A 12,848-nucleotide genomic window follows, 5' to 3' on the forward strand; every position below is an offset into this window, starting at 1 on the left:
GTGCTAGGTGGGAGACAACCCACCATGGTATGGTCGCTTCTTTCTCAATCTATTTCTTGTTTATTGTTTTTAATTTATTTTTTTTAACATTAACCTAGAATCATGCATAGCATTCATGTTAATCACTGCATCCTGCATTTTTCTAAGACCAAAAAAAAAAGGGGTTGCACGACGTGACCGCATGCCCCATGCGATCGCGTCATATCGCGGAAAACACCACCCGTGCGACCGCGTGACCCACGCGGCCGCGTGATATATATATATCGGCGTAAGGATCCAACGAACAGAAAGTTAGGCTGGAATCATGCAGCTCTTGTGCGTTTCGCACAAATTGGCCCACGCGATCGCATGCCCCATGCGATCGCGTCACTTACCCAATACCAATCCCACGCTATCCTCTTCCTCTCTCACTAACCCTAATACCTCCCTCCGCCACTGCCCCCTCAGCTGCCACCGCGACGCCGTGCACCACCACCACGCCGGACGCCGCCGCAGTCACCTTCTTCCCTGTTCCACCCCTTCCGCTTACCAGGTTCCGCAACACGCAATCTTTTTTATCCGTTCGTCACTTTTCTATATTTTTTATTCCGTTTATGTTCATGATTAGGATAGCTAGACTTGCATGTTGTAGTGGATTTTTAGGTTGTTAGGTAGCTTAGGCTGTGGTTAGTGGATCTAGGTCTGTTTACTTGCACTGTTCTTAATTCTGTTTTATCCTATGTGCAAATCTGTTGCTGCTATAATCATGTTTCATATGCTGCTTTCTTGTATGTTGCTGCTGTTTACATTGAGTTTTTATGCTTATTTTATATCTATGTACATGCAGCTTGATATTTTTTAATTCATATGAACTGATATGAACGCTGTTTATTTTCCGGGACAATCCAATTTTAGCCGGAATGCTGCCCAAATTTTTTTTTTAAAATTGTTTTCATTCATATTTTGGTTTGGCATTTCTGAAATCTGTTTTACTCTGCTTTACCCAAACCACTACATGAATGCTATGGCAGACTTTCTTATCCTTTTTGATTTCCTGGTTCATAAACTGCTTGTTCAATTATGAGTACTTCTATTCTTATCTGTGAATCCTTGTTATATGGAATTTTTCTATGCCACTTACTTTCCTAACTCACTAATTCTAATTTACTAATTTCTTTTTACCATACTAACCCTTTTGATCTCTTTTCTGATTATTTTCACTTTCCTCTAACCTTCTAACCATGGCATATTGCTTATTTTCTTTCCATTTAACATTAATTCAATCACATTTCAATTACTCATTTTCCTTATTCTATTTCTCCCTTACCGCTTTGAGTTCCCTTTGTTTAAATTGCCTATTTGCTTTCCTATTTTATCCCTTTCCTGGTTTTCTATTTTTCAGGATGTCTACCTCACAGAGGAAAGGTAAATTCAAGGCCACTAGCAAGCGCAAGAGAGGAGATTCCTCCCAGTCCATCATTGCTCTAATGCACGATTCCTCATGGTGGGAGAAGAACTTCACACAGCAGGAAAAAGGTGAACAACTGCTCCCTTCGACTGATCCTATAAAATTTGCAAACCGGTACTTGATGCCAAGGCATCTTAGGCTAGTTTCACTAGCCTTTTTCTTTTATTTTTAGTTGTTTTATGCATTTTCTTGAGCCTTAAGTAATCATTTGGGCCAAATAGTCATGCTTGTCTTAAATCATTCAACATGCAACACATGACACTGAGCAACAAGGAGCAAATAAGCTCAAAGAAAAAGAAAAACAAAGAAAAGAAACTTGCCAAGGATATGTGAATAACAAGAGGTCATAGCAGTGTTTTAGTGGAAACATAAAAAGTGACATTCTTACCTAAGAAACAATAAAGTGATGCTGCAACAACTTTCTGCATGAACACCCCATTAATCAATGTCAATTACTTACTGATATGGCTAATGAATTTACTTTCTGTTTCATTCTTTCTTCTGTGAGCTGAAGTACCCGACTTTTGCAAACTCTAGAAATCTATACCTGGAACGCAACTTGAAGATTCCAGAAGCCCTCCAGCAATATACTACTGAGCAAATCAAGCAACGGGGCTGGTTCTTTCTGGAGCGACCACTAACAGAGGTCAATGTATCTTGGGTCCGGGAATTCTATTGCAACTACTACCTTACTACCCTAGATGCAGTAAACCTGAGGGGAAAGCAAATTCTGGTCACTGAGGAGGCCATAGAGACCATTCTCCAGCTCCCAGCCATGTCCGATCAGCCAGATGGTTTTGCACAGGCTGAGGAGGACATGGGCCAGATGCGGTTTGATTGGGACGCCGTAAAGGCACGGATAGCTCTCGACCCTGCTGTTCCTTGGGAGATGGGTCAGAACACCACTATGCCTAGAAGGATCAAGAGAGTGTACTTGAACGATGAGGCTCGGCTATGGCATCAGATCTTGAGTAATTTTGTGATGCCGAGTACTCACGAGACGGAGATCCCGGCTACCATGATCACCCTCCTTTGGTGTGTGCTGGAGGGTAAGGACATTTATCTGCCACGTTTTATCCGGCATTATATGGCCAGGGTCCACGTCCGCGGCACCCTCCCCTTTCCTTATCTGGTTACACGGCTTGGCCGTCAGGCTGATGTGCCTTGGGAGGATGCCGATGAGCGACCACCAGCAGTGGACTGCAAGAAGATCATTCCTCACAGCAGGAACTTCCTTGCTTTGGGCTACAGACCACCACTTGTCACTACCACTGATGAGACAGCCCCTCCATCTGCTGGATCCTCTTCATCCACAGCTGCCTCTGCTGCCACCACTCCACCTCCACCTGCCTCTGAGCCGGTTTATCGCCTCGTGCACCATCTATTCCGCCAGCTTGATCAGATGGAGCGCCGTAACAGGTGCCGGTGTGAGAGATTGGAGCGCCGCAGCAGGCGACGCTATTCCCATCTGAAGCTGATGATCAGACAGGGCGCCGACATCTCCTCCGAGCCCGACACACCATCAGAGCCATCAGAGGAGGAGGAGGATGAGCACGAGGAGGAGCCTCATTCCCAGGCGGAGACTCATCACCAGGTAGGCACAGAGCACGCCACACCACAGCAGGAGGCCCCACATCAGCTTGAGGCTGCAGATCCGGAGATCCCGCTCCAGTCCGTCCCTCCTCTACAGCAGCCAGACTCTCAGCCCACCACCGCCACAGAGACCCCAGCTACCATCCCTCCCAGTGGTGACACTCCTTCACACCCGGCTTGATTGAGCATCGGGGACGATGCTTCATTTTAAGTGTGGGGAGGTCGCCATCTCTGGCGTTTATTTTGATGAACTACTACATACTTTTTCTTTTATTTTGGATATTTTTCTGTATTTTTCTCTTTTTCTTTTATTGTTATTTTCTGAGTACTTATACATTGCTACTTGTGTATTTTACTCTATTTTTCTGCATCTTGCATTTTTTTTGTTCATATTTTAGTTATTTAATTTATTTTAGTTATTTAATTTAGTTTGCAATTCTAATTTATTAGTGGATCAATTAGTATAGTTTACCTTTTTACATAAGATAGCTTAGTTATAGCTTAGTTTAAATTGACAAATATAAAAAAGAGTAAGCTAGAAACTTGAACATAAATAGATTTAGATCCATAAAACCTTGTATATATAGCATTACATGATGTAGTTAAGCTGACAACATTTCATCAAGGAGGAACATTAAAACTTTAAAAGCCACCCTAAATAATTTTTTTATGAGAATAATGGGAATTTTTAACTAAACCTGCATACAATATATAAATGATATATGATGCTTGAGTTAGAGAACACACAGCCTGTGAGTCTTGAGCTTAAGTTGTATGGTTGCATTCAAACCATAATTTCATTTCTGTGTGTTACAATTCTTTTTATTCTGATGTTCTTTCCTTTGCTTTAATCTATATGTCCAATTATAGAATATAGAATAGATACATACCAAGAGAATGATTGAGGCCATCATTTGATTTTAGCTCACTCACCCCAAATTAGCCTACCTTTTACATCACCCTTGTTAGCCTCCTTGAGCCTTTTAAAACCCCTTTATTCTATTTAGCCAAAATTACTAGCCTTAAGCAGAAAAACAAAAGAAAATCCCAAGTGAATCCTTGGTTAGCTTAAGATAGAAAATTATAAATAGAGTAGAATGTGGGAAACTTTTTGGGAACATGGATGAAAGAAATAAAAGGTAGAAAAGTTAAAAAGGAATAAAATAAAATTTGGGAAGCATGCTCATGAGAAAATCTAAGTGATTCAATTACCATGTGTATTAAAAAAAAAAGAGTTATTTTTCAGCATTTAAATAAAAAGGGGATACAAAAGAAATTCCCTAATGCAGAATAAAAACAATGCACATGGGATAAAAATAAAAAGTAAAACATGAGCATGTAACAATAAGTGGGATAATATGGGAGAATAGGTAAAGAAGTCTTATCTTGCTAAATATGTATGTTAGGTGAGATCTTAGTCTAATTAAGGATTCGCTTATTAGCTCACTTAACCCTATACATAAATCCTTACCTTTACCTTGGCCCCATTACAACCTCAATTAAAGACCTCATAACTTTTTGGTATGACTATATTCTATAATTGTTGATTGGTTAGATGAAAAACAAAGCTGTAGAAATTAAGAATAAAAAGAAAAATGGAGTGAATAAACCCAATAAACACTGAGTGACTAGAGAGTAAACACAAAAATCCAGTGAGGGTTCAATAACTCATCAACATATATCTGTATTTAATTTACTAATTGTTTTGCAAGTTTGTACAATGTTTTCTTTCCCATCTCATTTGCTAAAATGCTTTAGTATTTAAGGATTGGCTATATATATATATACATGACTCCTTGAGAATGTGAATTAACTTGACTACATGTAAGCTTTATATATGAGTGAATAAATTAGAGTTGCATGATGCATCATTCATTTAGGTAGTTGCATTTAAATTAGGATTGCATTGCATGACATTCCATCACTTTAACCTTAATTATTTACCTTAGATTTATCATGAGGACATGCTAGTGTTTAAGTGTGGGGAGGTTGATAAACCCATATTTCATGAGTTCTTTTGTGCTTAATTTGAGTGATTTATACAATCCTTCACCTACTTATTCACATTAATTGCATGGTTTTACTTTTCCTTCCTTATTATGTGATGTAAATGAAAAACATGTTTCCTAAGCTTTAAAATTAATTATTTTAATTACCTTTATTTCCATTCGATGCCGTGATTAGTGTGTTGAGTAGTTTCAGAGGTAGAATGACTTAAAGGATGAAAAAGGAAACATACTAAAATGGAAGGAGAAAGCAAAATGGAGCTTTAAGGAAAACTGGTATCCACGCGATCGCATGGATGACGCGATCGCGTGCCAAGCACGAATCAGCAGCGACGTGGCCGCATGACTGACGCGACCGCGCGCCTTAAGCAGAACGCACATGACGCGGTCGCATGACTGACGCGACCGCGTGGCAAGGAAAAGCTTCGAATGACGCGACCGCGTGACCCACGTGGACGCGTGACAGAGGCCACGCACCAGAAATTATAGAATACGTCCCCAGCAAATTCTGAAGCCCTTTTTGGCCCAGATCCAAGTACAGACAGCATAGACCAGAGGTTATAAAGTGTGGGAATGCACCCATTCAGAGGGAGCTCGCCAATTTCTAGTTTCTATGATTTAGATTTAGTTTAGAGAGAGATTCTCTCTCTCTCTCTTAGGATTTAGGACTTCTTCTTGTTTTGGGAGTAACTCTGGATCCAGGTTTTAATGTTCTCTTATTTTAGTTTTACTTTTATTTATTTATTCCAACATTTGAATTGATTATTATAATTTGATTTATGAATTATTCCATGTCACAGATTGTTCTTTGAATTTATGATAATTGAGGTATTTTCAGTTTATGATTGTTCTCTTTGATTTAAGTTACCATTGCTTCCCATCTAAGGACATTTTTATTATTCTAGCAATTTTACTTTTTCCTCTTTTGGTTCTGGTTAAGAATTTAGTAACTCAACAGTTATTAAACTCAACATAATTGATAATCGTTATCTTGCTAATTGAGCTGAACTTAAGCAATCCCCACTTTTTCTTAGGAAATAAATAGGATTCAAAGGTCAATTTAATTAGTCCCCTGACTTTCCTTTGCCCTGGTAAAGGTTGACCAAGCGGAATTAAGATGCAACTTTCATTATTGTTGAGAGAGAGATAACTAAGTTGGACTTCTAATTTCCCTTAACTTGCCAAAAGTTGTTTTACAGTTATTATTTATTTTTAATTGCCATTCAATTCACTCGTCATTTAAATTACTTGCTTCTCACCTTCTAAACCCCGATTACAACCTTTATAACCAATAATAAGAACATACTTTCTCGCAGTTCCTTGAGAAGACGACCTGAGGTTTGAATACTCGGTTAACAATTTTTAAGGGGTTTGTTACTTGTGACACCCAAAACGTTTGTAAGAAAGGTTGATTGTTTGGTTTAGTAACTATACTTAAAACGAGAGTTTGCTATAACCTCTAAACCATCAATCCTCTGCTCTTTCAATGGAATATAGATGGCAAAATCGAATACAACATCATGAGTATGCTTCAGCATATGACCATGGTAGGCACAACCTATCAAGCTGCTCATGAAACCTCTGAGGAAGCAATAGCCAATGTTATTGTTTCTGGGTTCTCTGGTCAGCTCAAAGGTTGGTGGGATAACTACCTTTTTAATGACAAAAAAACAATCAATATTTTCTGCTGTAAAGGTTAATGATCAAAACGAACCCATCATTGGAGATGACGGGGAACCTATCCCTGATGCTGTTAACACCTTAATCTTTACTATAGTGAGCAATTTCATAGGTGACCCATCTCTTTGAAAAGATCGTTCTGCTGAATTACTCTCCAATCTCAGATGCAAAACCTTGTCTAACTTTAGATGGTACAAGGACACCTTTCTTACTAGGGTCTATACCAGAGAAGACAGTCAACAACCTTTCTGGAAGGAAAAATTCCTAGCCGGACTTTCCAAATCCTTTGGAGATAAAGTAAGGGACAAAATTCGTAGCTTAACCCCCAGATGGGACATTCCCTATGATGCGTTAAGTTATGGACAAATTATCTTTTTCATTCAAAAAGTTGCTCTAAAGATCTGTCAAAATGATAAAATCCAACAGCAACTTGCTCGTGAGAAAACACAAAATCATATCAATTTGGGAACTTTCTGTAAACAATTTGGTCTTCCTGCTTGTCATCCAAGGAAAACTAAAAGACCATCCAATCGAAAAGTTTTTAAACCTAATCCTGAAAAGAATTTCAGAAGATCTAGAAAACGTTTTCAAAAACCTAACTTTGAAAAAAGTTTCCAAAAGAATTCCCAAAAGTATCCCCAGAAAAATCCCATTATTTGCTATACATGTAAAAAACCAGGAGATGTTAGCAAATACTGTAGGTTAAAAGGAAAGATTAATAATCTGAACCTTGATCCTTAGTGCACGAAATTGTGATCACACTTTTCGCAACTCTGCACAACTAACCAGCAAGTGCACTGAGTCGTCCAAGTAATACCTTACGTGAGTAAGGGTCGATCCCACGGAGATTGTCGGCTTGAAGCAAGCAATGGTCACCTTGTAAATCTTAGTCAAGCGAATTCAAATGGTTATGAGGTTTTGATAATTAAAAGATAAATAAAACGTAAAATAAAATAAAGATACTTATGTAATTCATTGGTGGGAATTTCAGATAAGCGTTTGGAAATGCTTTATTGCCTCTGAACCTCTGCTTTCCTATTGTCTTCTTTCAATCATGCGTGCTTCTTTCCGTGGCAAGCTGTATGATCCTCTCGGATGAAAAATACCAGGTACGGTTTTTGCACGGCTAATCAACTGTCGGATTTCTCGTCTCGGATGAAAAATACCAGGTACAGCTAACGCACGGCTAATCATCTGTCGGTTCTCCCTAGTGTCGGAATAGGATCTCTCTATCCTTTTGCATACTGTCACTGCGCCCAACATTCGTAAGTTTGAAGCTCGTCACAGTCATCCCTTCCCAGATCCTACTCGGAATACCACAGACAAGGTTTAGACTTTCCGAATCTCAGGAATGCTGCCAATTGGTTCTAGCCTATACCACGAAGGTTCTAATCTCACGGATTCGGATGCTCTATTGTCAGGAGAGGCGATGTGTAACGACCCAACTTCCAGTACGTCATGATCGTACCAAAAGTAAGGAGTTACTAACCTATTTCTTTTATTAACTATTTAATATTGAGCCTTTAGTTCGATATCGCATTTCAATTTTAGTAGAAAATGCCAGAAAATTTTTGTTTTTGATTATAAAAAAAAGTCATATATCAAAGATCACCAGGTAATAATAATCATATAATTATTAATAAATATTATACAAAAGAATTCAAATATAACTTAGATACAACTCCTATCCCTCTGTATAAAATAAAAATCTTAAGCAATAAGGGCGAGGGAACTCTATGAAAGCAAATTAACTCACACTTAACTCATAAATAAATTCTAAATTAAAAATGTTTAACTTTAAAAATAAATCCCGTAACTCGATTAGCCGAAATTCGATAATCAAACACAACAAAGCCTTCTTTTATTTTTAATTCGCAGTGGCAACAACTTTGAACCGAACTAGCAGTAGCTGCATTTTTGATCACTTCTCAGCAGCAGCAGTGGCATGAACTAATCGATTCAGAACCAGAATAGTACTATTGATAAGCACCAACGACCTCGGTGGCAGCTGCGGCGGTGTAGAGTAACTTAAAGTGACAATTTTATTTAATACAAACAGTCTTAACGACAGGCTTCACAACAGAGACAAATTGGGCGACAAGGAAGAATCAAAAACAGGGTGAAGCTTACCAAAATAGTAGTGGTTCTAATTGTGGTTTCCTGGGCAGCTCGAATGTTGGTTCCCGGTGACAGAAGGCTCCGGCAACTTGCAGAATTCAGAGGCAGAGGCAAAACAGGAGATAAAGATGAATAGTGACATGGATAAATTGCTTTAGAATCAGAACAGTATCCTCAGCAAGCTCCAACAACCTTCCCGGCGACAGCTACAGTGGCGTGGTGGTTCGGCGACGGCGCTACAGCCCTTGTCGAGCTTTGGCGTCATCAACGGTGATGCCTCTCAGTACCATCGCATTCTGTTCGGCGACGGCCAAGCCTCCTTCCCAGCGATGGCGTTCGGGCTCCCTTCCTCAGCGGCGGCTCTGATGGCAATAGCAAGGTAGAGCAACGGCGATAAACCCTAGTGGCAGCAGCGATGGTCAGCGACACTCCTTGGACGACTACGCGTGCGACGGGTCCAACGGCGGTGGGGACAGCCGAGACGACGGCGACTGTAGCGGCTCAACGACCCCTCGGGAGCTCCACCTCCTTTCTTGCGCGATGACGGCAACCGCTCAGGGGAGGTGACGGCACAGGCGAGACGCGGCGGTGGCGGCGTGCTGGACAGCGCAGAGTGCGGCAGTTCGGTGGTTACGTCACGACGGCAGCGGAGCAGCATCTCTTCCCTCTCTCTGTTTCTTTCTCAATTGTGTGTGTGATGTTTACGTTTAGGAAAGGAAAGGGGAGTGGGGTGCGGCTGAGTGTGGTGAGGGAGTGAGGGTTAGGGTTTCTCAATTTAGGAATATAGGGTTTCTGAGTTTGATTTGGGAATTAGGGTTAGAAATTAGGATTTTATAAAAGAATAATGGATAGCTATGAATAGATATTTTGATAAAATTGAAGGGTAGAGTAATTTTAAAATCAAATGTACTATATTAAAAATATTTAGAATCATTATTTATCATCATATTGCTAAGTTCAATTAATTATTTCTAGTTTAAATTATAAAATAAGCATATTAATCATATAATTATAAAATATAGTTTAAACTCAATATTAATTATTCAAATTACAAATTAAAATTATCAATAAATAAAATAAATCACAAATAACTAATTATTTGATTTTCAAGAACTAGGGTTGTTACATTCTACCCACCTTAGAAAAATTTTCACCCTCGAAAATTGCTAGAAAAATAAATTCAAACTTAAATCAAAGAAAACAGAATATATGAACAGAAGCATAGGCATTGTCAAGAATGAATATTCAAAGAGTTACGTAAGCAATCAGATTCATAGGCAAACAAATGTATACAAAAATGACAAGGTATGATTGGGAAACAATCAAATCACATTCTTAGGAGAAATTCAAACCAGAGAATTCCAATGAAAGCAACTAAGAAAAACATGGCACGAGTTCATGTGGCACGAATAAAGATTATACGTCGAATCGAAGCTAACTTCATAAATTCAAACGCTCCCAAACCCCGTGAATCGTGTTGCCTATTACTTCTATTTCGTCTATGATAACCTGTTAGTGTTGCCATATACATAAATCATTAGTATTAAGTTGGCCAGACCTAATACCATGAGGAATGCAATGATAAACTAACAGCATTAATCATCAGATAGTCATGCAAATAAAACACAAACTCTTGTTATCAGAACAAGTCACAAAGCATGACAGACACTCAGAGTATGCAATGAAGCATAGTCAGTCCATTCCCAAGGCTCTAACAGGAACGAACTGTTCTGATACCATTTGTAACGACCCAACTTCCAGTACGTCATGATCGTACCAAAAGTAAGGAGTTACTAACCTATTTCTTTTATTAACTATTTAATATTGAGCCTTTAGTTCGATATCGCGTTTCAATTTTAGTAGAAAATGCCAGAAAATTTTTGTTTTTGATTATCAAAAAAAGTCATATATCAAAGATCACCAGGTAATAATAATCATATAATAATTAATAAATATTATACAATAGAATTCAAATATAACTTAGATACAACTCCTATCCCTCTGTATAAAATAAAAATCTTAAGCAATAAGGGCAAGGGAACTCTATGAAAGCAAATTAACTCACACTTAACTCATAAATAAATTCTAAATTAAAAATGTTTAACTTTAAAAATAAATCCCCTACCTCGATTAGCTGAAATTCGATATTCAAACGCAACAAAGCCTTCTTTTATTTTTAATTCGCAGTGGCAACAACTTTGAACCGAACTAACAGTAGCGGCATTTTTGATCACTTCTCAGCAGCAGCAGTGGCATGAACTAATCGATTCAGAACCAGAATAGTACTATTGATAAGCACCAACGACCTCGGTGGAAGCTGGGGCGGTGTAGAGTAACTTAAAGTGACAATTTTATTTAATACAAATAGTCTCAACGACAGGCTTCACAACAGAGACAAATTGGGTGACAAGGAAGAATCAAAAACAGGGTGAAGCTTACCAAAATAGTACTGGTTCTAATGGTGGTTTCCTGGGCAGCTCGAATGTTGGTTCCCGGTGGCAGAAGGCTCCGGCAACATGCAGAATTCAGAGGCAGAGGCAATACAGGAGATAAAGATGAATAGTAACATGGATAAATTGCTTCAGAATCAGAACAGTATCCTCAGCAAGCTCCAACAACCTTCCCAGCGACAGCTACAGCGGCGCGGTGGTTCGGCGACGGCGCTACAGCCCTTGTCGAACTTTGGCGTCATCAACGGTGATGCCTCTCAGTACCATCGCGTTCTGTTCGGCGACGGCCAAGCCTCCTTCCCAGCGATGGCGTTCGGGCTCCCTTCCTCAGCGGCGGCTCTGATGGCAATAGCAAGGCAGAGCAATGGCGATAAACCCTAGTGGCAGCAGCGATGGTCAGCGGCGCTCCTTGGACGACTACGCGTGCGATGGGTCCAACGGCGGTGGGGACAGCCGAGACGACGGCGACCGTAGCGGCTCAACGACCCCTCGGAAGCTCCACCTCCTTTCTCGCGCGATGACGGCAACCGCTCAGGGGAGGCGACAGCACAGGCGAGACGCGGCGGTGGCGGCGAACTGGACAGCGCAGAGTGCGGCAGTTCGGTGGTCACATCACGACGGCAGCGGAGCAGCATCTCTTACCTCTCTCGGTTTCTTTCTCAATTGTGTGTGTGATGTTTACGTTTAGGATAGGAAAGGGAGGTGGGGGTACGACTGAGTGTGGTGAGGGAGTGAGGGTTAGGGTTTCTCAATTTAGGAATGTAGGGTTTCTGAGTTTGATTTGGGAATTAGGGTTAGAAATTAGAATTTTATAAAAGAATAATGGATAGCTATGAATAGATATTTTGATAAAATTGAAGGGTAGAGTAATTTTAAAATCAAATGTACTCTATTAAAAATATTTAGAATCATTATTTATCATCATATTGCTAAGTTTAATTAATTATTTCTAGTTTAAATTATAAAATAAGCATATTAATCATATAATTATAAAATATAGTTTAAACTCAATATTAATTATTCAAATTAAATAATATAACTTTTTATTATATTTCTATTATCAAAACTCTAATTTCAATTTGTGTAGAATAACTAATTATAATAAAAATTGTACTTAAACATTAATAATTACCTTTAGTAAAATAATTTTCTTAAAATAAAATTATCAACAAATAAAATAAATCACAAATAACTAATTATTTGATTTTCAAGAACTAGGATTGTTACACACGATGCAAATCGTAGATTAGAGACCCAAGAGAATATACTCCAGCTGTCGTCCAATGACTACGTTGAACATCATGTAGACCGCTTGTGGTTGTCAAGCACGCGGATCTTGGCTAAGCGAGTAATGAAGATAGTGGGTGATTGTCACGGGTCACCCCTTTATTCTGACTTAACTGAATTAAGTATAAGAACAGTGACGAATCCAGAAAATTTTGATAGTGGGGGCAAAATTTATATAACATGATAATAATTTTTATAATAAAAATAATATGTGTATATAAAAAATTAAATATTAAATTATTTATTAACCACTATATATCTATGTAT

General features: G+C 38.9%; 1 long non-coding RNA gene across 1 annotated transcript in view; it reads right to left on the reverse strand.

Moving 5' to 3' along the window:
* The window catches only part of LOC110268811, a 19,110-nt gene extending 9,573 nt beyond the window's left edge, over positions 1 to 9,537 (reverse strand). The window contains exons 1-2 of the long non-coding RNA XR_002357348.1: positions 8,721 to 9,537; positions 696 to 699 (exon numbers count right to left, since the gene is read on the reverse strand). This is a non-coding gene — a long non-coding RNA (uncharacterized LOC110268811). The remainder of the gene's footprint in view (positions 1 to 695; positions 700 to 8,720) is intronic.

Source organism: Arachis ipaensis, chromosome B02 (genome assembly GCF_000816755.2).
Source record: "Arachis ipaensis cultivar K30076 chromosome B02, Araip1.1, whole genome shotgun sequence".
In the NCBI taxonomy this organism is placed as follows: Eukaryota; Viridiplantae; Streptophyta; class Magnoliopsida; order Fabales; family Fabaceae; genus Arachis; species Arachis ipaensis.